The sequence below is a fragment of the Haemorhous mexicanus genome, chromosome 6 (assembly GCF_027477595.1).
Source record: "Haemorhous mexicanus isolate bHaeMex1 chromosome 6, bHaeMex1.pri, whole genome shotgun sequence".
In the NCBI taxonomy this organism is placed as follows: domain Eukaryota; kingdom Metazoa; phylum Chordata; class Aves; order Passeriformes; family Fringillidae; genus Haemorhous; species Haemorhous mexicanus.
The window spans coordinates 15,436,777-15,462,099 of NC_082346.1; the positions used below are offsets into that span (position 1 = coordinate 15,436,777).

Sequence of the window (25,323 nt, forward strand, 5' to 3'; positions counted from 1 at the left end):
ACCTAGCAAAAACCATTCACAATTATGCAATGAAAATAATAAATATAATTATTTTTCCTCAGCAGTTTTCTGTAACAAGATGCCTCTCACAGGTTGCCCAAAAAAAATCAAGTTATTTAGACCAGTGTATTTCACTTTATGTTCAATGAAATAATCCTTTAAAATATTCACTTTAGGTATAGAAACTGTACCCTGCAACAGCAGAAACCACCCCAAACCCCATCTGTTGATACAAGAATGTTAGCTTTGTATTCTCAGAAGCAAAACTTATGGAGGGAACACCGTGTGTGTTTTCCTGCCACTTCCTCCTATAATCTCCAGTATTGCTAGGAGATGACATTAAAACTTGTATTGAAGCTATTTTTCTGTCCTTCCCACAGAAGTCTCAAAATTTGCCATGTATCAGAGGCAGAGGCAAAGTGCTGCTGAACCTTCTACCATAATATCCCTTTCATCCAGTACAGATGAGTTGCCTCTACAAACTATCCTGAAGTGGCTCTAGTTTGTGCTACGTACCAAAATACTGTCAGCAGCCTATGAAGAACTCCCATTTCTCACATTTTCATTTTTGATGGGACATATCTAAGCTTAAAATCAAGTGCTCTATGGAATCTAAGGAGAAGATTTTGATTAAACAAATATTCTGTTAAAAATGAATGCTTTTCAATAAATAACCATCCTATTGAATACTTCTAATAGGAACTTTCAAATGAGAAATATGTTTTCATTTGTAAATTTGTTTTTTTCTCTATAACATTCAACTGTCAGCAAGCTCATTCATCACAGAAATTCACATTATCATCTGAAAATGCTACAAACGTTACTATTTTTCTTCATTTCCATCAAAGTTTTGCATGAGGGTTAAAGGAATTTTTTCCAACTCAGGTAGAAGCTTTTTCTATTTTGTTTTCTTCATATAGTCTAGATAGCTAGTAGTTGTTGAGAACTGGAATTTGATTTTTTTTATATTCAAGGAGCAGGGTAGTCAAATGGTCCATCTCCTGTGTTTGTTACACAGTTTATTCCTTAAAAATTGCTTGTCTTCATCTACATTATGACCAGTGTATTCCCATTTAATTTTCAATTTATTGACAGAAAATTTTTTATATATGTCTGCCTGTGATCATGTCAGCTTTTTTTCCTTTCCCTTGTTACTATGGCCTGAAAACTTGCATGTCACTTCTGCTAACTTACTGCCCAAAGTATAATCAACCCAGCTGAGGCTGGATCTGTTACCTAGCCCACAGCAAAGGACATAGTTAGGGTCCCTTTCTGATCTCACTTTTAATGAGTATTAATGGCTGCACACACACTGCTCCCTGCCTGCTATTCAAGGGGCTATAATTTCATATCCACTGGCTGGGGTGTAATTAACAACAGAAAGCAAGGCCCAGTGTGATATCAGAAATAGCCTGAAGTGAGCAGTGAGCTCTTTCAGGCCCTGCATTCCGTGCCCCACTCAGCTCCAGCTGCCAACTAAATTATTCCAAAAGTCCCCAAAGCACCTTCAGAAAGACACAAGCATCTAAATCTGAGGGACAATGGCTTCTCTCGCACTGAAGCTTTAATAAATTTTTGCCCCAAAGTAATTTTTGGGGTTTCTTCGTGGTTTTTCAGAGGAATCTCTCTGCTCTATAGATGAGTTTTACTTGTGTGTTTACAAAAAAATGTAAATTCTCATTCTAATAGCAGACCCATAATTTGCTTACAGCATTTTCCGTGAAGCCTCCCAGCTTTCTGCTAGAACCACCTTTGTGACTGTTAAGTTTATTCTTCCTGCACTGAACAGACTCAAAGCTTTGTTTCAAACATCAGAACAGTAAGAGAATGTGAGCCACCATGAGTGAAAAGATTGGATTTTCCTACTTAGTAAATGCTCCAACATAAACGTCAGTGTTGTTTCCATGCCTCCTATGAAATGCATAAGGAAAAGCCATGACTTTCTTTTGCCTGAAATTCATTCAAAAAATCTAAAAGAGTCCATCCCACTTCTCCACATTTAGCATAAAAACCATGAGATCAAACAATTAGAATGGAATATCAAATGCATGTGGTTGCTAAATGAATATAAATGTAACCTGATTGTCTCCTCCTTCATGTTTGGATCCTAATTTTGGATCCTAATGTGCCAATTTCATCCTGCCTTTGGTGAAATTGTCACTACCCTACCAATTTAAAGAGTAAAATAAGGTGCATTGTTTATTGTTTCCATACTTTGTGTTTTACTTTTCCAGTGTGACACTACTAACAGCACAATTGTGTGTTATCTCACACAAACCTGACTGCTAAAGACTAAAGGACTTGTGCACTTATAAAATTGCCTTAAAGGCATTTTTATTTCATGCTTACAAGACATTACCTTGGCTTTGAAAACTTGCTGCCACTATACAAGGTTATTTATTTACATTCTAACTTAAAATTAAATTATATTTGCATATGAAAATGTAGTATGGGTGAGGGTTAAAAAAACTGGCAAGTAAATCCTAGTGCATTCAGAGGTGGAAATTATTATCCATTTATCCATAATGATTAACAGTTAAAATGCACTCTGCTGTTCCCTGTGTCTCAGGAAGAACAGAAGCTTTTGTTTTCCTGAAATAAAAAGCCACATCTCTTTTTACAGTAATGCCTTAAAAGGATGGGGGGCATGTCACTCTCATGGCAAAAAGCCAAAGAAATTTAAAATGCACCCATCACATATTAAACAGTTAGTTCAATCCATGAGCCTTGTTTATGAGACATCTACAGCAATGAAGGGTAAAAAAATTAAGGAATTGTTCCTTTCTGAGATGTACTAACTTGCAGAGAGTATTGCAGAGGGAGTGCTTCAATAATCACCTCAAATACTGAAAAAAGAACACGCTAAGTCCTTTCAAGGGTGAGGACAGTCTTGACAAGATGGCTCAGCACCACCTATTTTAGCAACAAAAGTTTTTTGGTCGGCCAACATGCAAGAAGAAACAAATAAAAACGTAGCCTGAAAAACGCAACCAGATGCCTTTGGAAGCATTTAGCCACCCAAAAGAACAAAAAAAAAAATCCCATTACAAGTAAAAAATGAGACATCAGACAATGTTAGGACATGTACACTTGCCCAGCTGATGATATACGGATCTCTTGGCACCAGCAAGGAAGAGAGGATGGGTTTGATTTTGGTGGGGTTTTTTTTTTTTTTTTCCCCAGAAAGATTTTTGCCTCTTTTTATTTAGGCTTCACACTTTTCCTGGGGCCTCTGGGCTCCTGTCCAGGCCGAGATACTTCACAATTGACTTTCATTTTCTGAGGTAAGTGATCTGCCACTTTCAGAGCAGTTCTAGGAGGGGTCAAGAGTGAGGTGGTGCGGTATGGCCTCACTCTGGCTCCTGCCTCTCTGACATTGTACATGCTAATGCAATGTGAAGTAGCACGTCTAAATAGCCTGTCAAACTTTTTTGATGTTAGCAAATCCACAGATGGGATTCATTTCCACACTGTTCAAAAAACGTAAACGATACAAGGACATTAAAGAGCATTAAACTACTTGATGACATTTTGGTCACATTAATGAAAAGTGGCATTTATAAACTACTAGAAAAAGTTGGGGGGTGGGGGGAAAGAAGAGAAAGAGAGAGAAAAGGAGAAGTGAGGAGGGGAAGAGGAATTAAAATCAATCAAAATAAAAAAGCAAAGCCCAAAGGGACCTGGACAGTCTCTGGACATTATCAAAGAAATTAAGACCTTTAAATGAAATAAAACCCAGAGTGAAATTTTCCCTAGATGTGTGCACATGTGCATGTGTTTGTGCTGCTTAGGTGTAAAGGTTGTGCCCAAGGATCCAAGTAGGAAGTATAACAGCCTGTTTAGGTCTATATTTATTCCTATACACTCATAGTGGTTAATGGCTTCCTTCTTATGGCATCCCATCAATGCTGTGACCAGAGTGGTGTGGAATATGAGTGTATCTAAACCCAGCCTCACCACTTAGCTCAGGCCTAATTTGGCATTCTGTGGCCTGTATGAAAACACCTCCCATGTCATCCAAGAGCACTACAGGTCAGCCTATAACATCTCTAGCATGCAGATCAAGAAGGTAAGAGCTAATGGCAAAAAAAACCACTTGACTATGGAAATTTCTGAGATCCATTTCTGGATCTGCTACTTCCACTACCTGTTAGGCACATTTGGAATTTGGTTGGGATCTGTCTGGGTACAGGAGTTAAAGAGGTGCTGGTTGATGTGCTGGAGCAGCAGAGGCTTTGGAGCTGGCTGCACCAGGATGCCAGGCTTGCTGGGAAGGAGGGCAGACGGGAGACGTGCTGCACTGGCGGTGCCACTGCCGCTCGCAGCCGCAGCATATTTTTTTTCCAGCATTCGTGGTTACATTAATTGTTAATGACAAAGGCAACCTTCACTCTGTGTGGTTTCCTGCCCATATTTGGATCCTTTACAAGGCCCCCCTTTTTTCTTCCTCTCCTCCCCCTCCCATCATCCCTTCCCTTTCTCTGATAGGAAATGCAACCCGAGATGTGCAAAAAAACAGTGCGCATATTGTCATTTAATTGGCCCCTTGCTCAGGCGCATCGGGCCTCAGCGCGTGTGCTGTAGGGTGTCTGCTCCACAACAGGAAAGAATAAACCCAGACTCAAATCATAGGAAATTCATCAAATATGCTTCTTAGAGTTCTGTCTTTCAAGGTCTGTTTCCCTGCCATATGATCTCTATAAACCAAATTACTGCTGGCCTGAGTACAAGACTGGAGGCGCCTGGGGCTAACATATAATGAATGCCAAATGCATGTGACAATAGACTGATCATGGAGAAGAATTGAAAATTTTTTTAAGTAGTTCTTTTATTTCATTTATAAAAAGCAAACTGACTACACTTAATACATTTAAAAGGAGCCAATCACTTCCCTGGAGTTCCAGACCTGCATAACAAATGTTTTCTATCAAGCCAATTAAGCAGCAAGGACACAAGATACTTTTGAATAAAGTAGAAAATATAAAATAAATTAAAAATACCTCATTCTAGTTTGGGAGGAATGTATACATTATTGAATCAGCCCAATTTTTTCTTTTACAAGCTTTTGCACATAAAGATCTTACCCAAGAAGGTAGACTCCTTCTGCTGCAAATGCATAATCTCAGAATTGCTGGAACCTAAAAAAAAGTAAGAAAGCTGCTTAAAGGCTAGAGTGATGTAAGATGAATTATTTTTATTAATTTGTGCAATTAGCAGTCAACCAGAAATTTTTATCCCTGTGTTGCCAATTATTCTAAATAACCTAACAAGTTCAAGTATTGCTGCTGCAGGATCACAGGAAACGTGAAATCTGCAGAAGAAAATATATTATACTCTCTAATACAGACAGAGGGTAATTAATAATGCTTTTTAGGTTTTAGAAAATATTGCACTTAGAATCGCAAGCCGACTAACGGACCGTCTATAACCTCTAAATGCTTCCATATTCAGAGACATCAGCAGTCAGAGTTACAAAAAAGTAATAATGCATACATATTAATAGATCACATTTTTTCCTTTGGGGAGAATATATTTTAAAAGGGCTAAGGCAGCAATAGCAGCTTTTCAGAAAACTCTAAATGCTATAATTGTTTTATATGAATTATAGTGTTCGTATTAATTAATGAATGTTTTGTATATGTAAGTATTTGATAAATACAGACCAAGGGAAAAAAAAAAATCTTTTAAGCTGACACATGAAAAAAAAAAAGCCAAACACGTTGCTGTTTGAAGGTTTGGAACCGGTTAAGTACAAGATTATTTTAACCACATTTCAATGAGGAACGTGAAATATGGTCCATGAAGTCATGCAATTCAGCAGAACATTTTTTTCCTTCTCTTTTTTTTAAAATCTGGTTAAATAGAAACAAAAGCAAAATTGCCAGTATACCTCCTTAGTCATATTTTAATCAAAGTTTCTAAGAAAGCTGCCTGTAGCTAATAAAAATTTGCATCCCTAGGGCACTCTGTTGAAAGAATCAGAATAGGCATCGACCCACTCTTGGTAGCAGTAGCTGTGTTGGACATTTCAAGAACACATATGGACACAGGATTCAGTCATTATTCTGGGCAGCTGCTGAAGAGGTGAGAAAAAAGGGGAAAGTACTGCTTGCAGGAACAGGACTGTAATTTTGAAACCTAAAGCTAATATCGCTTTTTTAGATGGAGTAGAGCAGAATTCATTTTCATAGGTACTGGTTATAACTTCATTGCTTCTGTTTTTCTGTCAGTGTAAATAATTTGGAAATAGCTCCAGTGACATTAGTTACAACTAAAAGATATGAAGTCACCAGTATGAAATGTGGATCAGTGCTAGTGTATCTGTTTGTAGTGTTCTTTCAAGACCCTATGAAAAATGTTTGCTTTGGTGTGTGACAGCAAAGGAAAAACTTTCACAAGTAACAGTGCAACAGAACTGTGCTATCTATTTTCAAGTTGAACAAGTGGAGAATAATTTTAAAATCAGGTTTAGGTATTTATTCCTACCCCTAAAATATCTTTAGGCCGGTCAAAAAAACAGGAACCTGGAAGACATTAGCTTGTACATGTGCCAAATACTTGTTTCTGATTTCTTTATGCAGATTGTCAAAAAATACCTGCACACAAATGACAAGTCACTCTGGACTATAGGGACAGCCATACATGATTCACATTCTCCATATTTCCCACACCGACATTTATATACCAAAAAAACCCAACATATCAATGAGCTAGTTATATAAAATAATGCAAACCAAGCCAAAGAATGACTATAAATTATGGGTTTTAAATACAGCAAGAGAACAAAATACTTTTGATAAAAGTTGTTCTCTCTCACAAAACCTCTCCCATAATTTTCAAACAGCTCTGCTGCCTGCCTGCTGAAAGCTCTTTCAGAACTTTGAGTAAATGCATTCATAACTAATTTATATCAATTTCATGTTGCACAGAACTTTCATATTCATCATCTGATTTACCTTAATGCCAAAAAAACATCCTGTTTGAAGGCATTTAGGACTGACAAGCCATCAGAATGGAACTTTTCTCTGCTGACTACTGCTGGCATGAGCCCAGGACCACTCTTTGCCCTGGAAGCAGGGAGGAGAGGTGGGAAGACCATCCCCTCCTCTGTGGGATTGTGTGGCTGGGACACAGGGACACAAACCAGGCCACTCCTCCTGTGCCATTTGCTGCCCGCAAGGTGCGGGATGCTCAGCTCTGAGCTCTTCTCACTCTCAGCCTGACAAGTCTCACAGCAGTGTGTGACACTGGATCATGGACTGGCAGCCTGAGAGATATTTAGAGCAGGTACTCAAAGGCTTTGTCTGCACGTGTGGCAGATTGGTGCATTTGAGATACAAGATTGCCTAGGGCGTCACAGGATCCATAGAGACTTGGACAGGCGTTCAGATGTATCAACAACAGTGCAGTTGAAAAAGCTATTATTACTTGGAATTGCCACTTCAGGCTCTGACATTCTGTTCTACTCGTGTACACACTCCTGAAAAACTGAGCACAAAAATAGCAGCAGAAACAGAAATATTTAAAAACACAATCTAAAATATTACAAATATACTTGGCCTCTTTCTTCGGGAACACAAATGTTTAACTGCTTTCTGAACATAATAATCAGAAACAGAGAATTTCATATTGTTTGAGATTTATATGCTAAATAACTTTGTTAAAAGAATGTTCCTAGGGGTCAAAATTCAAGGCCTGAAAGCTGTAAATCACAGAATGAAAGTTGCCCGCATAAACTTTATTCAACATTTTACTTACAACTCCAATTAGCAATTTTCTGCCAGATCCTATATCAAAAGATACAAAAGTTTATTGGTACAGTCAAATTTTTTCTTCTTGTTGTTAATATACTGCCTCTGACTGTGCAGTGTGTTGTCCAAGCTGCATTTTGAAACAAATGTATTAATTCCTTCATGGAATTTTAGGAAAAATTTATTACAGCAGTATGCCAGGACAGAGATACACCTCCATGATTTGAGGGAATATTATCAGCTCTTAAAGGTGGGAAACAAAGTTTAAAGGTACCTACTCCAGTTCTAAATATGAGGTTCAAAGTACTTGATTTTGACTATTTAGTGCTATATATCACTCAATCTTTTGAAATTGTGCATTCTTCAGCAGATGAAAGCACCATATCTCAAGTTAGATATCAAAAAAAAAAAAAAAGAAGACAGACAAATAATGACTTCTTAAAAGCATGGCTTAATTAAGATTTGATGAAAATACTATGGTAAGAAAACAAAACCAAAGAAAAGGTTGGAGAGGCATCAGTCTTGCCTCTACTGTTCTATACATGCACAAAAGCATTTGAGAAACAAAGATGAAGGGGTAGAGTTTAGGGGCCCAAATGGAGATTGGGACCCAGCAATAAATACTGTCATAACACATCCTGTAAACAAACTCCACTCTGAAAAAATGTCACTGACAAGGCAAAGAAAGCAAAATATGTCAAGGCAGCCAAAAGGGAGAGAAGGAGCTGGACAAAGCTGTGCATTAGACCAACCCTCTGAGAACAGGCTGTAGGTTTCCTGAAACCTTGTCTGCTGCTGTTGTTGACATCTGGCAAGCACTGTCTGGGGTTTTGGGAGGGGGTGCCTTTGGGAAATTTAATTCCTGCTCTAAACGTATAAAGTGCTGCGATGTTAACTCCAGTCACCATCTCAGCCCTGATGATACAACAAATACTTCTATCATTGCTAAGACTTGTAATATTTAGCCATGTATTAACATAGAGTAATTACTCTTAAATTTTTGCTTTTAGCAGTTATAAAAATTTTGTAAGAATAACTATCATACATTAAGATTTTAATGGCAACCACTGACTTTTGTATAGGCTCATTCTGGAAATGCTGGAACCACAGATGACTGAGGAAGAAAAATCAACGCTTGCCTGCAGTGCAGAGAGCATGGAAGTTAAAGAGTTACACGCACGCAAAAATCCAAATGAGTCAACAAATACTGTGAGAGCGCCAAAAAATAGTTGAGCTGAACATGTGGGCTTCTTGTTTATGCAAGCTTTTCAGAGAATGTTTTTCATAAAAGAGATGTAACACTGTTTAACGCTCAGTCACTTTTTCAGGGAATATGTCTTGGCTGTGCTGCGTTCAAGAGTTTAGACTGCTACTGAAGGAGGAAACAATTCTCTCCTGAGGCAGTTATGATTTAAATCTCTTACTAGGGTGGAGAAGTTTGTTTTATCCTACTTTTTTCCCTCCTTTTTTGCTGTTATTGGGCACACGTGGCAACCATCAATTTCTTGCTGCACATTTTGCACGCAAATACCAACAGATAGAAGCATTGTGCTGCAGCTGCAGGGCAAATGGATGAAAACATCCATTCTTAGGTGCCAAACAATGCAAAAAATAATTTCAAACTGTAACAAAACCTTAATGGAAATGTCAGTAAAATCCATGTCCATCAGATGATCATTTGATCAGAAATGATAGCATATAGATTTGACAGTTTCTATTATGGTGGTCTGAGGAACAACAAACATGATTTCACTGTGTACTCCTGAATGCTCAGTGGGTTTTGGGTTGCTTTACCACACTGGAGTTGTTCCTTGGTATTGTAATAGAAATAGAAATTTAGAATGTCTCAGGATAAAGGAAATTTCAATTTTATCTGGTGCTTTTAGCACTCTTTATTTTTTTCCTACTTGAATGATTGCAATTAAAGAAAGCAATATGAACTGATACTCTTATTCATCATATATTCTTCAAAGAATGTACTAATTCTACTCCTAGTGAAACCTTGTCTCTGCTCATCCCCCTCAATGCCCTGATGAGAATTCTGTTTCTGAATTAAGTGAATTATTTAATTCTTTACCATCAGAAACCAAAAGCTTTTGTCTGGCAAGATCTAGTTTCCATTTTACCCAAACCATTGTAGCTCAGGGAACAGGCAAAGTCAACCCCCTAGTGAATTCTAAGAGCAATTTGAACCACAGCTACAGAATCATGCTCACTTGGCTCTCAGGTCTTCTTTAATGTATTCTTTAGATTGTAAGCATTAAGTTAAAACAATAGGATAAATTCTGTTCCCAGAAATCCTTCTATAAATGAAAAATTAGATATGTTTCTTTATTCCTGCCTTTGCAAAAGGGATACTTACACAGCTTGAAAAGCTGCAAAGCAAACTTTACTCAATTTATCTACTTGATGGCCCTAATTCTTTAAATTCCTTGTACCTGGAACAAGTAAAAATGGCTTTCCTGGAAAGCACAGTTCAAGTACATTAGTTTGCCATTCAGAAGGATACACATCAACCTCTCTACACACAGCAGAGCTTGGTAAGCCAAGTCCTCCAATACTTAGCTCTGCACATGAGGTAGATTAATTGCACAATTGTCAAATTTTCCTTGTCTTGAATTTGAGAACCTTGGCCATAAAGATGGCTCATCGCAGCCTGTTAAGGCACCAGGACAAATGAGCTGTTTTATACATAGGGCAAGTCAGTGATTTCATAGCCATTTCACTTCCAGAAATGTTGTATATGCGAGTGGGTGAGGCCACCCACATGGTCCAGTGTTGTGGTCTGGTTGCTCTGTTGGAAAAAGCAATATAAAGTCAGTTTTTTTGGCTTCTGTCAGTGCATCCAGATGATTTCAATTTGTTAGGATTCCACTTGAGTGGTCAGCATTAGTTTGACAAAACTGTGCCAACAGACAACTCTTTCTGCAGCCTCAAGGATTTTGGTACACACTGGGACTAGGCAGGGGTACAGAGATTTTAGCTTTACAATTATCCATACAGCTTCTTAAAACTGGGTCCATTAGGTAGCCTTCATATATACAAGAGTTCAGTATGTGGTTTACACACAATAAACACTTTACTGAGCTCAGGTTTCTTCTGATGGAATAAAGAGAGATTATGACAATAGCTGTTCCTCAGGGAACCATAAATTGAGTTAATTTTTAAGTACAGCTCAGGCTCTGGAAAGTTATATGAGACATTAGACTGACCTTGCCCACTAGTAATCAAATCAGTAAGCGCCAAAAAGAAAAATCAACATGATAATTATTATGTTTGTTTCTCAGGGGTTTAAATTTTGTATGTGGGATAGCAATGTCACAGAGTCCATTCTTTTTTAGCATATGTCTGGCAGCTATAAAGATGAAAAGTCCTTTGAGTCATGGAAGATAATCTGTTGATCACAAACTAAGTTTAAGTATTCAAAAGGTACTCCTTGAATTTTGTGATGGATTTTTACTATGCAGTAAAAGAGAGGAAATAGTCTTGGCTCTTCTTATGCTCCTGGTGTTCAGCAAGTTAACCATCAGCATGAGTCCAACCTCACACTGGCAAGAATCTCATGTCCTCAGAATTTCCATCTACTAGTTTCTATTTCTTCAGAGAGATGGTGTGTGGAGAACAAATGGGTTCTCTTTTTAGACATTCAGACTGTTGTATAGGTTGTTAAATCATCCAAGGATTTTAGAGTTTTAAAAGTATTTTAGAACCAAGACATAACATACAAGAAACATTTCTTACCTAAGTACTGTATTGACTTGGCAAAGGAAATGGCATTGCTGATACCATTGATTAACTCATTATCTGCAACAAAGGCTTCAAACCAGACCCTAGGTAGCACCTGATTACTTGGGATTGACAGAAATTGCCTTCCCACTTTCTCACCTTGTACTCAAACCTTCATCAAACATGTAAAGTTGACGTATGGAAAGTGAGATGTTTCTACAACAAAGCATAATTACAATTTGAGTGTCTGGACAGAGAAAAGATCATTTCATGACACTCTATATCCAGCTCTCAGGAAACAAATCCATCCAGTAATAGTAACCCAACTGGTAAGACACACACAGACTTTCCTGCTTCTTACTGAATTTATGGGCTTTCTGAGCCAACTAAGAATTTTATGTTTACAGAACTGCTAAAGGCTTGGAATACTTTACAGACCTAAAACTGAATTGATATCTTACCCAAGTTAATAAAATTCTGATGCATAAAATACGCAGATTTTACTAAACAGCAAGAACTTGACCCATTTATCAATAAGAAGCCATGATCATCTCAACAACTTGGCACATTTCTGTTGGAAGTTATGAACAATAAGTAACTGGGATCACTATGAATTGACTCTTGTAAGAAGTAGCAGAAATGCCAATCAGATAGAAATTCTCCTTCTGACTCAGCAAATACTGAGCTGAAGCCCAAACACAGTCCTAACAGCAAAGCTATTGTAGTTGTTCAGTCATGGGAACAGCTAGAAAGTGAATTTTATGGTCTCAGTAGCTTCTGCGGCATCTTCCCAAAATTAACTGGGGAAATCACTGGCTTCAGGATCTGAAATTCTGCCACTTACAGGAGACACAAAAAGAACAAGCCCACATTTCAAATGAATATGGGAAAATCTTAGATTACAAAGCCAAAATATTCTCTTTCCAGCCCAGCAGAAACCCATTTAAAAGAAACTATTCTCCTACACAATAAATCACAGACATAAAACCAGTATTAATCTTAACACATATGTGCAAACTAACAGGTATGCACATCAAGTCACCCTAACTCCCAGAAAAACATTCTCAGAGCTGAGGCTAGCAGCACCTAACAACTGCAATACACTGTTAAATTCATTGTTACAGTCCCAAGATTTATGAGAGGTCCTTTGTGATTCCGAGAAAGCAAAGTTCTTCACCCTTTCTGAAATCATTCACCTTTATCTACACTCACCATGTTCAAAGGTTTCAGTATAAAATGCAAATTGATAATCTGTGTATTTTAAATAAATGGACAAACTCAGTCTATGTTTCATTAGCAAGGAAGGAATTTTTGGCAAATTTTCTCATCTCAGTGGAAATGAAGAGCAGGCAGCTGCATAGAAAATTTTGCTTAAAGAAAATTTGGGAAAACTCAAAATATCCCATATCCTTTCCACCTCCTCATGTGTATTTAAGTGAGCAGCAACATACCAAATTTGAACTCTTGAAATAAAATTCTGAACAATGTAATTTCTATATTTAGCATGCTAGTAGTGCCATGCCAAGATTCAGTCTTTGGAATATTTGCTGCATACGTACCACATGCATGTTACTAGAAGAAGTAACAAATATGTAACATCTGGCATTTTTGTCTTCCAGTCAGTCATGAAACATGAAAAGTAGTTTCATGTAAAGTAAAATGAGGTATTTTTGCACAAACTGAAAATGTGCAATGCCTAAATGTACATCCAGGCTTTGCTTAGGAAAGATCTAATTGCTAACAGAGATCATTCTCCCATCTCTCAAGGCTTTTTGAAAGCACTGAACACCAGCTAATATTCCATCCAAGCCTGTCTGATCTACCCTGTGGCCTTTAGAAGAGTGGACTTCACTTCTTTTTGTTCACAGGGAACTGAAGTATCTCTCTTCTGAAAGGTCTATTCAACAGTTACAGTATTCAAATTGTCAGAATTAAGTTAGGTTTAGTTGCCAGCAAGTATTATTCTATTCAAAGAGAAAAGAAACAAATATATATTAAAGTATCTATTTGTGACCTAGGATTCTATGCCAGTGTCTTTTATAAAACAACCTCAAAAAATTGCCCCAAGATTTTTAATTTTTCTCTTTCATAGAATGGAGGTGGTACAGGTGTTGTCAGCTGGGAGTGAAGAACATGTCAGGCAGAAGAATCTGAAAAAGCTGTGTTCAAATGGTAAACACAGGAAAGTCCAAAACCAGCACAGACAGCACATCAATCACCAGGCTCAACTAGAGAATGGATGAAGACAATTAATCTGTAATTTGTATTTCAGAAATGTAGGTAACAAGAGGATGAGAAATTCCTGAAAACATAAAGGTGATTAACTGAGTCCGAACAGACCCCATAACAAGATAATCAGATGCTTAAAGTTACACCACCTAAGTTATAGCACTGATCACTGCATAATGGAATGTGCACATTAAGCTTGTTTTCCAAAGATTTTTTTTTTTTTAATCTAATCACACAGACTTTATTATCAATACTGTATATTTGGAGCTAATTGAAAAAACTGTGTGTGATTTCTTGCCGGATACAAATCATATGCCTTGAATAAGGATTAGCTGGATAACTCACAAGTCCCCTAGGGAAAATATGTTGTACAGACTACTCCTCATAAGTGGGGATTAATATCAAATCCCACAGGAAGTCATGCACTGCAGTGTTTGTTTTCATTTCGCTTTATATTTACTGGCAGTTTAGACTGTTCTTTCAGCTTGTGTTTAACAGACATTGCAGCATGACAGATTTTGCAGCACATGTAACATCATGCCCCACATTGTGACCACCTGATGGTATTTCCTAGATATAGTTATTGTCCAGTGGGTCTTGCAAAATTGAGTATGCTGTGAACTCAGATTGACTGCATGGAATGTGCTCCCTTTTAGATTTTAATATTATAACTTTTCCAAGCTTAATGTGGTATTGGCATGGCAGCTTCTACCACTGCTCACCCTTAATCTTAGTGCTGATGTTCCCACCCTCAAGCAGTTTCATTCACTTTTCACTCTTGTTAAACCTGGATTTATTATTTTCCTGTATCTGTAGATTCGCTATCTCCTTAACTTACATCTTAGTTTGTCATTTCTGGGCCAGCTCTGATATTGTTTTTGTACTTTTCCCTGCACTTCCAGAACTCAGTTCTTCTTCCCTGTGTCATCACTCTCTCTCCTTTGAGATCATAAACCAGCTTCTCACTGATACAACTGTGAAGAGGAAGGAATTTAATGCAAAACAGTCTTCCACACACCCATAACTGATAATACAAAATCATTCCCCTCTTCATACCATTCAAACCAGAGGAATTGTGTGAGCTATCAAATCCAGTATTCCACATCAGCTAATTTTAGATACTTTTGTCATTGGCACAAAACCAAACAAATCCAACTGCAGGCAGTATCTACTAACAGTTTCCTTGTACTTCTTCCTTCTAAAACTTGATGGGTATGACCTGCAGCACCATGATCCAGCTTCAGTCCCCCCAGCTTTAAATGCAAAAGGAGAGAGGGTACAGACTTGTTGACCAGTGGGTCTTACAAAATTAAATATATTATGAACAATTATCTGGGTGAAATACTAATAGTCATCAATGTTACAACATTCCATACACCACCCATGTTTATGCAAATATTTTTCATCTAAGTACTTTTAGATTTACTCTTATCATCTTTTCCAATTATCTATTATTGTATTAAGCAAATTTTCTTCCTCAATGAATTTCTTGGTCTGTATTACTGAAAAACTATTTCTATCACCACATTGCATGGGGAATCTCTTGCTGCACTTTTCCTATATGTTACAATTCAGTCTTTCCAGAAAAAAAATATCATCAAGGCATAGCATAAATTGAAACACTGATAAATAGTGGTGTGTCAACACACAGAAAAATATCCTTTTATTGTAAACAGAAGTCAAAATGTCTATGCAGTATTATAAAAACAGGTAAAAAACCCATACATAGAAAGCTGAATTTTAGGACATGGTAGTGCATCTCTATTAACTTAATCTGAGTAGGCCAGACAAAGGAGACTGAAGGCACTAAGAGACTCCAGCTTATGCCAATGTGTCTTTAAGAATTTGCTCTGCAGTTGCCAGCACAAGCTAAACCTCACATTGCATTACAAGTACAAAATATAGAATCATAGAAGGGTTTGTGTTGGGACAGACTTTTGTGGCCATCTATGTCCAATCCCTGCCATGGGTGGGTGCTGCAGTATATGCCACAGCATATATCACAGCTGAGATGGCCACCACACACAGAGTATCATCATATAATGTTGGAAAGCTCCAACCTGTACAGGGTAACACCTCACCACTTCAGAAGGCTTCAGGTGCCTGCCCATACAGAGCAACACCCAATCACCTCAAAGGCTGCAAGTTGTGGGAATCTATAAAATCAGAGGGTTTTGGGAAAGCTACAAAAGGCAGGCCTCAGAGACAGCAGAACTGTGATTAGAGCTAAGCAATAGGCATGAGATAGGTCAGCAGAAAAATTATTTAAAAAGTAGAAAAGCAAAGACGGGTAGAACAATGGCCTGTGTATTAACACTTGTCTAAGATAACTTCCTAAGCTGCAGAAAAGTTTATCTAGCAAGATATTAGGAAGTTTGAAGCTTAATAATGGAGCTCTGTGCATTGTGTTTTAAGGCTTACAAGCAGGCATTGTATTCAAAATAAGCAAGCATTGTTTTAAGTAAAGGTACGTGTGCTTATAGAGGTTGGATGGAAGCACTGTCAATATGCTTCTGCTTAGTGTGATTGGTCAAAAAAGTTATAAAGTAAGTTATAACGTTAAGTTCTTTGTCTGCTGCTTGGGATGTGAGCTGCTGGCATCTTCTCATTGTCATAGCCATGTAATGAGGCTGATGCTGAAAAATAAAACAGCTCAAGGCAAGTTCCACAGCAGTCCCATCTCGTTTGTAGTTTGTACAGAGCCCCCGGCCGGCGGCAGCAAGCCTCTGCCCTTCTCATCCTTCAGCCCAACCTTTCACACCCCTCATGTTCATGCACTGCACCTGTGTGCCCTCTGTTCCCTTTGGTGACAGCTCAGTAACACCTCAGCACTCCATGGCTCATCACCTTCAACACTGCTCACCTGCTTCTCACAGCTGTAGCCCATGGGGGATGAGGCTCAGCCACAGCCCCACTCCCAATTCCCACAAGCTGTGTGCCTACAGGTGGGGACACCTTCCACTAGACCAGGCTGCTCAGAGCTCCATCCAACCTCACCTTGGACACTGCCAAGAGTGGAGAACATGGCAGAAATCTTAACAAAATTCCTGTTCAGCAAGATCATGTGCAAGACTTCCCTGCACTGTTCTTCATGCCATGTTTATTTGAAAACCTTTGTAACATTTTATTTAGTATTTTATCTTTTATTATAATTGTTTTTGGTATTGCAACCAATAAGTAATTCTTATCATCATCATGGTCAGTCATCTGCAATCCTTCCTCAGATTAGTGTAGCATATATCCATGAGTTTACTTTGATAAACCAAATTTAAGGGGATAAAGGAGGGAGGCAAAGAAGATGCAAAAGAAAAGAGTGCATGCATCTAACCAGTGGTTTGCATCTAAAATACTAAATGTTGCCTCTGAGCAATCAACATTAGCATCACAGGAAAGCCACAGGTAGAGAAATCTCCTGGCAGGTTTGAAGTGTGGCTGGCCTTTTAGCTGCCTTTTTTTTTTCCCCCAGCTGGATTTTCCAGGAGAAATTTAAACCCTTAGGCATTAGAAAAAAAAATTGGACACCGGGTAGAGAAAATATATTCATTCATCCTTGTCAGAATATCTTGTTTTGATCCTATAAAGACAGGTAACAATATTCAAGCCTTGAAATTGTTTATGAAGTAATCAGCATTTAATTTGTTCTGTTCAGAATTTAATTATATACCATGTGCCTTCCTGAGAGGACACTACCAGAAGTATAGCTGTCAAATGGAAATTAATTTGCTAGTAGATGACCACATACTTCATGAATTATACATGAAACTTTGTCTCACAGTGACTGTTGCTAAAAGACTCTTTCATCACTCTTATGTTTAAACAAACCACAATGGTTTTTAAATAAGTCTGATCAGCAGTAAGGAGATTATGATAAAGTGCTAAGAATGACTTCCAAAATAGTGTTTCAGTCACATTTCATATTGATGTGTTTCACTGCAATTTGGGTCATGTTCCCCTGCTCCTTGTTGTTAGCAGAATGATGGGCAGACCACTGCAGTCACTTTCAAATACAACATTGATAGCTGGATTTACATTTCTTTTTAAGACTCAGCTTTAGCAAACACGCCTTAGATTTCAGACATAATTCTGTTATTCAAATGGGAGAAGAGTTTGATAGCTATGCTAATCACTTTTATCTGAGAAAACATAACTAATAGCTTGGTTTACATTTGCCTGCATTTATGACCATAATTTTAGCACATAATTTTATTGCACCATAAAACATAATACTGCATTAGCCTGCTCTTAAAAAAAGTTACCTTAGAGTGATTTGTACTTAAACCTTCACCCTACATTTAAATAACAGTATCATTTTAAAATTTTTACTTTTAAAAATCAATTTAAAAAGCTCAAACCTGTATAACAATTTAACCTACAAGGCTATTATCTGTAGCCAAAATGCTTAGTGAATGTATTTAAGGTAGTCATAGCCACATTGATCATAGGACTGCTTTGAGCCAGTTATTCTCATGTATAAATTGGACTGAATTAAGATAATTTGCTCTTAACATTGCATCAAAAGAATCTCTTAAAATTCTCCATTGCTGTATACATTAACAAGGCATGAGGAAGAAAAGATGAACGACCCACATAATTTTATTTTTTTTATTTAGTGCTTTCAGCATTGGAAACTGAATAGGAAATAATGCTTTATATTTTAAAAAGGCCAGTTATTGCTTTCAGTGGGACATAAACATAAAGAAAATATGCTCAAAGAGCTCCATTTTGTAGTATTGAACTTAACACTTCCTCTTGGAATAGTCATGGCTAATAATGATATGGGAACTATTTTCCAGAACACAACTATGCCAACTGACACAATGTAATGATATTATTAGCAATAATATGTTGTATATATGCAGCCATTTCCTCTCAGAATCTGAAAATATAATTTCAAATTAAACATGACCATTCCCTTGAAGGCAAAAAAAGCCATGTACAGAAATGCTGGACTCCCTGTGACACCAAAAAAATTATCTATGGCAGAACCTGGATTTTCATGCAGCTCTCATTTGCAAAGATCTGTTCTAAGAAAGGTCCCAAAGAGTCAACAATTAGTCCAGTGATTTCATGCAGCACAAAATGGATTTTATCCCTCACCAAGGCCCTTCTCCCCCACAATGGCTTTTCTTCTGCAATACAGATTCTTAGCAAGTTAACATGTCTCTTCTACAGATATCTGGAAGGTTCATCTTAACTTTATGAACAAGTCCATGTACTTTGTATCTTAGAGGTAAACCCAAGCATATCAAGGGGATATTTTATCTCTTCTAGTAATGCTGAAAAAAAATTGATTTAAAAACATTTGCTTGCTGACTGTAAATTAAATTGTAGTGCTAAGTATTTTTAGTACTTGCTTTAATAAAGGGTTTTTTAATTTGTTCTTTGATTTTACAAGATCTTGGTGCTCCTGGTATACTTCATATGACATATTGCATTAAGTGAAATACCAATATGGCTCAGTCATTGAGTTGGTCCATGACATGTCCAGACTCTTGCCAGATTGATGCATGGGGAAACGTGAATGCCAAGATCAGCACTGACCAGAAAGTTTCTACATTGTACTAAAGCTCTGTGAATTCACAGTTAGGACAAGAGGGAAGACTTGGACACATTATTTTAGTTTAAGAATAAGGTCTTCTCCCAAACTGAATCAGAAAAGTTAAAACACTAAAAAATTCTAACCCAGAAAATATAAACTAGAGATTGAAAACAACACATATGCATTAATTTTCAGTTAATTTCACTACACAACATGGCCAAATCTCAATTTTAGGTGGATCTTCACTGCTTCTGAAGAGAGATTCTGTGGCCTAGCTGTAGATGCATGGAAGGAAAATGCCTAAACCCTGCTAATGGGCATTTCAGCCCACACAGCTATGGAATATTGCACCCATTAGTGAAACGTGCTCCTGCCTCTGTCAGCTTCAGAGTTCAGTTAAACTAGTTATCTAACTTAATTCACAATAAGTAAAATGAACTTCACCAATCTTTTCCTTTAAAAAGGCAGTTTCTTGATCACACCATTACACAAGGATCAGTTTTCCTGGATTTTTAGACCATATAGTTCATAGCTTCATATTTCTGAAAAAAAGCTTGAAAACACCAGCTAACCAGTATAGAAAGGAGAAAGCAGGTAAGAAGGAATGCAAATAGTTCATCTAAATAAAAGTGCTCAATAATCTGTTCATGCTTTGACTTCTGTTGTTTTTTTGAGTCAAAATACTAAATCTTAGTTCAAATCTGTTGCTGCTAATAATGTGCAAAAGAAGTGAAGAATAGCCTTCAATATGACAGCAAAGGACAAAAGGTGTTAAAAAGTAAGGCAGGAAATTGACATTTTCAGAAGTGCAAAGGTGAAAGAACTAAAAGGTTCATGATAGGAAACAGTAATTTTTAAATTAATATTGATGTATGTGGTATAAAGACTTCCTTCTGGTCCTTTGTTTTCCCTGGTACACCTATAGGAAGGAAGGAAAAATAATCAACATATCTATTAAAGAAATAGGCATGATCCTTCTCTTCAGTACAACATTTACAGTGCAGAATTCTTCTCAGAGCTACTCTATTTCAGAACCATTGCCTTTTTCAAAATACTAATAATTATGTGTCTAAATTGGTCATTGTTAATTAAGACATTTTCAACTTTTATTGCTAGTGCTGGAATCCACATTTAGAAAGTAAGCCAGAACTTTGCTGAGCTATTTCCACAAATATGAAAATCAAGTTCTTTTATTTATTTATCACACAAATGGTTTTAAATTATGAATATTGGTGGCACCACTTAACACTGCAGCTATGGGGGCTGGGGTGGGACAGAAATCTCTTCATTTTACGTGAGGGAAATCATTAGCTTGGAAACACAGCAGAGAGTTACCACTTTTAATAGTCTCAGTATGCAGTTCCTGGAAAACATTTTTGCAAACCAAAGACCTCAGATTTCTAGATCTGAGTCTCAACACTGTCCTCAGTGGACATTGTCTATCCATCATGCTCAGATAGGTTTAATATATGAACTTTTAATGGGCCAACACTTTACCAAAACGAGAATCACTGACATAAAAAGTTAACATAGTACTGACTGATATTTGGAGATGTCAATTGCCAATGCCCAAAATTACAGCTCCACATTCATATTCACCTGAGAAAATAAAACTATTCTAATCTATGAAGATGAGAACTGTGGCATGAAGGTATAAAAGATTGGCAGTAACATTACACAAGGGGTCTGTACCAGATTTGTAAGTAAAGCTTGAACTAAAGCAAAGATGCCAGAAACACATTCACCTTGGGGGAGGTGCATTTGTCCATTCAATTTTTTTTCCCCAAGTTATGTCTCAGATCCATTTTTTGTGCAGCATTTTTGTCACTTAAAATAAGCAGTCTCCCTAAGGTAACACCAACAGCAAGTTTTCTGTCCCTCTTTCTTCTAATTATTTTATTTTCGTAACTGTTGAAAATTTTCAGAAACATTGAAGTCCAAAATATTAGACCTTCAGCATAACAGGATGATATAACATCAGCAGGACAATCTCTAGCTAAGTAGCTCTCCACTTAACAATTAATACTTCATCCACTGCTGTAAGAACTAAGCTCATGTCCAGAGGATGAAACAAGCTTTCGAGAAAACTGAATAGCAGTTGGAGTATAATAAGAAAGTAAGGAAATTAGAGAAAGGGGAAATTTGGAAAGCCATTTTGTCCATGATGGGCCACTTAATTATTTCCTAAATGGGAAAATGCTTTTGCCTTACCTGGTTGGCAACTGTGCACGTTCAGCATGAAAAATGCTTCCTGACATCTGTTCTGAATTTTCATCTTCTTTCCATGTATGCTCCTTTGTCCTGTCATCTATGTCAACTTGCAAACAACAACATGAAATGACAGGTTCTAATCACTTCAATATTGAAAATTGTCCTTTTTCTTTCTTTCTTTCTTTCTTTTTTTTTTTTTTTGGGGGGGGGAGAAAAGGTTTCTATAGCATACTGTTTCCTCTCTCTCAGTTAAGTGTCTTCTAATTGCTATCATGTCACAAAGTTCAATCACACAGAACCAAACAGAGGTTTCTAACAGAAAATATGGGCTGTAAGACACAAAGAGTGAAATTCAGGTTTTCAAAGTGGAAATTGGGCTCATTGGAAACACTGCTTAACCTCCCTTTGCCACCAGACAAAACACTTTCTAGCATGAATGCTCACTTGTGGATCTGTCTTGCATTTCTGAAGTGCTCCTTACTACTGCTGCTGGTACTGTCTCTCCTCTAGCCAGGACACAAATGGACTGCACAGCCCAAAAATAGGCTGAAGTTGCAGGAGGTTCTCAGGATAAGCTCATGAGCTGAAATCTTTCTGCTTTAGCATCACATTGACATGAACCAATGCCAGCAGGCAAGAGCAATGCCTTCAAAATCCTCAGAGCTTCACCGTGGGATGTTCATGCCTAGTGTGGTTTATATCCCTACCAGGACCCTGAGACTGGGAGAAGGTAACAAGCACAAGGATTGTTCCTGGGATTTTAAAATAAGTAGGATTCCAAATGTTGGTCATTTTTGTGCCAAGGAAATAAGGTCTGCAGAGTTTCCAATCAGTCTGATTTAAATGCAGGTATCTCAAAGCAAAGTTTCACCTAGGAACTGGGGATAAAACTGCTGAAGTTTGCACAGGTCAGGATTTGGTTCCAACCTTTTATTTTTCTCCCTCTCGATAAAATCTAAATAATCTTAAAATCAGACCAGGTGACAAGTACTAATTGCAAATAATCTACTTGTTGGCAAAGTATTAATAATAAAAAATTTTATTGCTCTTTGATATAAACCTGTGCAATATATGCTACTTGCTAATCTCACAAGCTGAATCCACACAAGCATCTCTAGGCTTGATTTAATGAAAAGTTTCACACACAGGATATAAATTATCTTCTGCCCAGTAGCTGACAGCATCCTTATTCTGCTTCCCACGAATGAAATACAGGTATCTGAAATGTTTCTTTTTTTTTCTTTTTTCTTTTTTTCAAATCTGCAGGAAAACCAATGCAATGTTTGCAGCTGGAATTTGCATCTAGCATAACAATAGCTGTCATTGTGGTGCTCTGCTACACAGAGAAGTGTATCTGAGTGAGGCTCAGAGTTCTCCTTTCATCCTCCTACATCCTCTCCAGCTGTAAGCCCCAGGTCTCCATCCTGAGAAAAGATCTGTGCTGAGTGATCTGTTCAGGTGAAGCCCCTCAGAGCTTTATGTGCAGACACCTCCCAGTTTAGCTCTGAACAAGCCCACTGTAAAGGTTCTGCTCCTCTACCAAAGCTGGTCATCCAGGTTTTCCAACGAGTTTAGCAGTCACACTTGCAAGTTTTAATTTTCCACAGCTTCAGGTCTGGCAGAAACTATTCCTAGATGCCAGGTATGAAGCAACCAGCAAGAAATGCCCTCTGTTATTGCAGAGTTGGCAGGATGCATTACAGAGCTGCTGCAGCAATGGCCCAATGCAAGTTTAACATTACATATTGGGCCCATCTGGAGACCCCATCTGAGGAGCTATCTGCTGCAGTTAGTTGTATAGTTCTCTAAACACAAGAAGACATTAAAATTCAACTACTTGAAGGCTTTTGGTTGCTTGCTTTTTAATACCTAGTCCAGGGATCCTTTGGCAGGAGTTTGTGCAGCTGAAACTGGTGATGCAGGGAGGCAAAAGGTCAGAAAGGAAGTAGAAAAATCAACTCATAAACTGATTTCCAAGAGCAGCAAAAATGTGTTAAAATGTGTAAATTTCATAACTGATGAAGGCCTTACCTAAACTGCCTGAATTGCTTAGGTTGTAGTAAAATCTACTGCAGTTTCTGATTATCAAAAGAGAGAATGTTTATTTAACTTCATATTATTTCAACACATTGTTAGACAGCATGGACAAAGCCTTTGACCCAGCTCTAAATGGAAATTAACATCTCCGTTTTTCAGTTTGACCCAAAGCCTACTGAATTCAGAAGGTGATTTTTCACAAACCTGGGTTTTGAATCAAGCCCTTTATCATTGTTTTTGAATGATCTTTTTGTGGCTCACTCAAGAAGGAGCCATTTCTCAGCAGAGGGCAGGACAAAGGAAACAGTTTCATTTACTGCAAAGTCAAGCCAAGCATTTGATGGAGGGTTCCCTTTTGTTATGAATTTACACATTTACAAGGTATGTCCCCCAAGGAACCAAAACAAAAGGTGTCTAAGTTGCTGTTGAGTTAGGGTCTCACTCATAAAAATAATACTGTAAAAAATTTGGTCTGTGGGTAACAATGAGAAGTTAATACAAATGGTCACTGACTTCATTATAGAACTCTTTGGCAACAACTTTTCCAGACTCATGTTAAGCCTTGAGAGAGAAACGTTTCAGCACAGAACCACTTAATCATTTATATGAATGAAAATGAGTGCAAACAGAATGCTGAGATGGCTTTAAGATCACCTCTTTTTTCTTGTATGGAATACCCACTATAATTACATTTTACTTGTCAGTCTATAAATTTTGCTTATTGCAAAGTGGGCATTATTGATTGCTTTTTAAAAGTACTAAAACTCAGCTAAGAGCAGTAGATCTCTCAGCAAATTCAAAACATACTATCTCCCAAACTAATCACTGGCAAAGGCACTGTGGAAAAACTATCTAAGTTTATTGTAAGCCTAATGCAAAAAATTACCATGAGTTTTAGGTTAGTAACTTGGCTTTGAGTTTAGCATGTTTTAAGCCACAATGAAAAAAAAAAAAAAAAAAGATAAACTTATTTGGCAAAGCCAGACACTTTTAAAGCCAACATCCTGTAATTGTTTCCTCATTCAGCCTGGCAGCTTAAACAAGAAGAAAAGAGAAAGAAGAAAGACAAGGAAAAAAATGAAAGGAGAGGGAAAAGGAGAAGAGAAAGGAGAGGGGAAAATGGAAAACATCTTGAGAAAGAAAAAAATGGAAGGGAACAGAGAAATCAAGGTCATTATCTCATTTGTAGCAAATCAATCTATAAATTGCATATTTGCTCCTTTTTTTCCCCTTTGAGGTAGCATGTAACAAAATGAAATAATGGAAGCTCACTATTCTGGTGGTATAAAGCCTGAATTCACAATGTTCTTGGTTTGAATTAGTGCAAGGAGCAGATATTTTAACACAGTTGACCCTAGCAATGCAGAAAAGCCAGAGTGATAACAGGCAGCCTAAGAGGACTCAGCCTCTTTTGGATCAGTTGATTAAATATCTCCAAGTGAGATTAATACACTCTGGGAATTTCCTTATGTAGAACCAGGAAGAAATAAAAGTGATCAGAAGGAATTTAGAGCTGCCATTCTCATTTAAATAAGGCTAGGAGCTGACAGCTACAAATAGTTATAAGAAAAGGGAGGGGAAATCTGACAAAGAATAAATTAACATTTCTTATTGGATTAAAGCTAAACATTCTCTGAGAACACTCAAACTTTTACCTCTTTTACTGCTGTTTTGTTGCCAGTCCTGAACTAATACTGAAAAAAGAGCCTAAGAGGTGGCTACTGATCTGGCTGGGAAACAATGCCCTATTCAAAGCTCGTATCTGTTCTAAGTATCAAGCAACAAAATTAACTTTCCTCTGCAGAGAGGGGTAAAAGAGAACATTTATGT

At 37.5% G+C, this 25,323-nt stretch overlaps 1 long non-coding RNA gene across 1 annotated transcript in view; it reads right to left on the reverse strand.

Moving 5' to 3' along the window:
- The window catches only part of LOC132328336 (uncharacterized), a 41,056-nt gene that overhangs the window by 15,244 nt on the left and 489 nt on the right, over positions 1 to 25,323 (reverse strand). The window contains exon 2 of the long non-coding RNA XR_009486741.1: positions 5,085 to 5,138. This is a non-coding gene — a long non-coding RNA (uncharacterized LOC132328336). The remainder of the gene's footprint in view (positions 1 to 5,084; positions 5,139 to 25,323) is intronic.